Source organism: Galeopterus variegatus, unplaced genomic scaffold (genome assembly GCF_000696425.1).
Source record: "Galeopterus variegatus unplaced genomic scaffold, G_variegatus-3.0.2 Scaffold6650, whole genome shotgun sequence".
In the NCBI taxonomy this organism is placed as follows: Eukaryota; Metazoa; Chordata; class Mammalia; order Dermoptera; family Cynocephalidae; genus Galeopterus; species Galeopterus variegatus.
The window spans coordinates 56,451-60,398 of record NW_007732761.1 but is presented as its reverse complement, the minus strand read 5'-3'; positions in this window follow the sequence as shown (position 1 = coordinate 60,398).

Genomic DNA, 3,948 nt, shown 5'->3' with positions numbered 1-3,948 from the left:
AAAAAAAAAGTGATCTAAACTTAGATAATATTGTTTTCTATTTACTTTATTCTGGAATAAATTCATTCAATCTTTAGAGACAAGTGAGTCTCATATGATTCCCCTGGAACTTGGCCCACCCTGAAGATGTGGATGATAGGCAAGAAGGCAAGGCTTCATGGCTGCACATCCGCTTTGCTTGCTCGTGTTTTTCATGATGTTTCTGTGAGTGCACTGTGTAGCACAGCACAATGATGATGGTAATGAACCTTCAAATCAGCAGATTTGACTTTGCTAGCCTGTTTTGCTTGCTCGTGTTTTTCATGATGTTTCTGTGAGTGCACTGTGCAGCACAGCACAATGATGATGGTAATGAACCTTCAAATCAGCAGATTTGACTTTGCTAGCCTGGATGCCAAGCCCGCTTCATAGGGCCTTGCTTCGGCTGCCTGGAACACTCTTTTTTCACATACCCACTTGGCTCACTTGCTCACCTCCTTCAAACCCTTTCTCAATCCCCACTTACTTTATGAGGCCTACTCTGACTGTTTTGACACTGTAACCTAACTCTGCCCTTCCCCTACCAGGCCCCTCTACTCCCCTTACCCTGTCATCATGCCCTTCATGTTATGACATTCTAGCATGCTATAATATTTGTTTATTTTTCTATCATGTTTATATTTTATCCTTATTTCCTCCAGCTAAAATTTAATCCCGTGAGGGTGGAGTTCTTTGTTTTGCTCACTGATACATCCAGAATGCCTGATTTTTCCTATCAATAACTAGGGCTCAACAAATATTTGCTAAAGAAGAGAATGAATTTGCGCCTGGCTCTGCTACTATTTTGTGACTTTGAGCAAGTTTTTAACCTCCCTGATTCTAAATATAGTCAGATGTAAAGAGTAATTACTTATGTCCTAAGATTGCTATTAGGATTGAATAAAACAATCTGCAAAGCACAGTGCTTAAAAGTTACATTTTTGTTTTTGTTTAATAATAATTGAATATATAATATATGTATATGGTTCAGGAACAAAAAGGTGTACAGTGGAAATTTTCTCTTCCATTCCCTTCTTCTGGCTGCTCAGTTCCTCTCAAGAGACATAGGGATAAGTTTTCGCCTGTTATTTCTATAGCTAATTTACTTTAATATATGAGGAAATATGCTTCTGTAATATTTTTTCACAGCATAAAAATGATAGCATTTTATATACCCAGGCTTGAACCTCTTGTTGATGTTTTTGTCTTATTTTTCCACTTAAGAACACATCTCAGAGATAATATCTGCATATGTTTAAGGAATGTTTTCCTTTATTATAAAATATTTAATACATAAAAAAGTACAAAGATTAATAAAATGCACATCTAAGACTTACCACACAGCTTAAGAAATTGAATATTATTGATGAAATCAAAATCCTCTGAATGTCTCTCTCTAAATGCAAATTTCACCATGCATTCCCCTTCTCCTCCAGAATAGGAAACCAAAGACTCCCAATTTTATGTTTCTATTTCCCTGATTTTTTTTGCACAGTTTTGCATGATATGTATGTACCATCCTTAAAACTACATCAACATTTTTGAACCTTGTGTGAGTGAGATTATAGCATATGCAAATGCTCCTTGACTTGCGATGGGGTTACATCCTGATAAACCCATCCATAAACTCAGAAATGCATAAATTGAACCATTGTAAGTCCAGATGCTCCTCAATTAATGATGAGGTTACAGCCCAATAAATCCACCTTAATTCGAAAAATTGCTAGTTAAACCATTGCAAGTCAGGGACCGTCTGTATACTCGCTTTTGACTTGCTTTTCCTTTTTTATGTATCATTATATTTTTAGTGTTATGGTTTGAATGTGTCCCCCATTTTCATGGGTTAGAAACTTAATCCCCAAATTTGTATATTGGTGGTATTTGGAGGTGGGGCATTTGAGAGATAATTAGAATTAGATAAGGGCATCAGGGTGAGGTCCCCATGATAGGACTGGTGGCTTTATAAGAAAAGGAAGAGAGAACTGAGCTGACAAGCATGCTCTTTCCCCCTTACCACGTGATTCCTTCAGCCATATTATGAAGTAGTAAGAAGGCCCTCACTAGTTGCTGGTGCCATGCCCTTGGACTTCCCAGAAATAAATTTCTTTTCCAAATTACCCAGTCCATGGAATTTAGATATAGCAACAGAAAAGGAACTCAGACAATGAAATTCATTAAAGTTTATGAATGTGATATCATTCCATTCATTGGTCTGCTGCATGGTATTCCATCGTCTAGCACAAATTGTTTATCTGTTCTCCCAGTTGATGAATATTTGCATTGTTTCAAGTTTTTTGATGAAATTCATTAAAGTTTATGAATGTGATATCATTCCATTCATTGGTCTGCTGCATGGTATTCCATCGTGTAGCACAAATTGTTTATCTGTTCTCCCAGTTGATGAATATTTGCATTGTTTCAAGTTTTTTGCTACTCAATCATGGCTGCAGTTTTCACTCCTTTGAATTCTTTTCAGTGCACATATGATAGACTTTCCCTGGTCTATATACTGAGTGTGAAAAGTGCTAGAATTTTAGAATATGCACAGCTTCAACTTTACTACATAATGTCAGTTTTCCAAAGGTGTTAAAAAAATTTACATATACTCCAGCAGAAGACAAGAAGTTTAGACTAGTCTATTCTCTCCCTAAAACTTGGTGACTTTTTAATTTTTGCCAGCCTCCTTTCCATTGCATGGAATGTTGGTATGTTTTTAGTACATATCTCCTGAATTCTAATAATACTTTAAGTGTTTTCATATTTATTGGCCATTTTTATGACCTCTTCTGTAAAATGACTATTCATATCTTTTTCTTATTTACTATTGAAGTTTTTTTTGTTTGTTTGTCTTTGTCTTTTAACAAAAATTAGGGGAGGTTTTCCCTCTTTTAAAAGTAAACTTTAGGTTCCGGTCAAAATGGCAGAATAGACAGTCCCCAGTATCACTCTCTCCCACAAATCAACCAATTTATAACTATAGAAATGTAACATCAGCCAAGCTGGGGCTGCTGGAGCTCAGGGGAAGAGGAGGAGAGACCTATGGAGTTCATGAAGGAGGGAGAAACCATGATGAGAGAAATAAAACCTGCTCTGAGAGTTTTGGGCCATGGCTGCTTTAATGCTGGAGCTATTGAGCGCATGCAGGAGGAGCCAGCAGAAGCCACAGCTGTGCCCTGCAGATGGAGTTACTTGGAGGTGGCAGTGGAGAAGAGGACCTTGGTGACCCCCAGGATGGCAAGACCAGTAATAGGGTTCCCTTGGACCTACGCAGGAGCGAGGAGCCAGAACAACTGAAAAAGGGGAGCCATTCAGAGGCTGGTGAGTCACTGCAAGGGACCAGCATAGGGCCCATCCCATGGGAAGTGTTGGAGCATGGGCAGTGGGGGAGACAGGCCCACCAGGAGAACACTGGGACACAGCAAGGACAGCTGATCTGACCCCCAATCAATGCAGGACCACTCAGAGGAGACTGGTCGGGAATACAGAGTTGCATGGGGTGCAGTTTGATGAAAAACTCAGGCCCAGATCAGAGTTTCTACATAACCCAGGTGCACCCAGTCTCTGGAGAGCAGGAAGTACCTATAAGGACAACCATTAAACCCTGAGCTGCACAATAAGCCTTCCCTAGGGAAACAGCGGCAAAGCAGCAATTTAGCTCAACCACAAAGCTTAAGTACTGGTTTCCACAGGAAGCTCCCCTGTGTTAGAAATAAGTCAAGGACAAAAAATTAGTTCTGGCTCAGGCACACCACCAGTGACTTGGGTCCTGACAGGACACATGAGGCATGGGGCCAGGGACAGAACACCCGCCCACAACTGCGCACACTGCCAGCACCTCTGGGCCTTCCTGGGGGTCTGGGGCATACAACTGGGGACCAGACACCCTTCCCACAACCAGGCATACCATGCCAGCATCTCAGGGCATGCCCA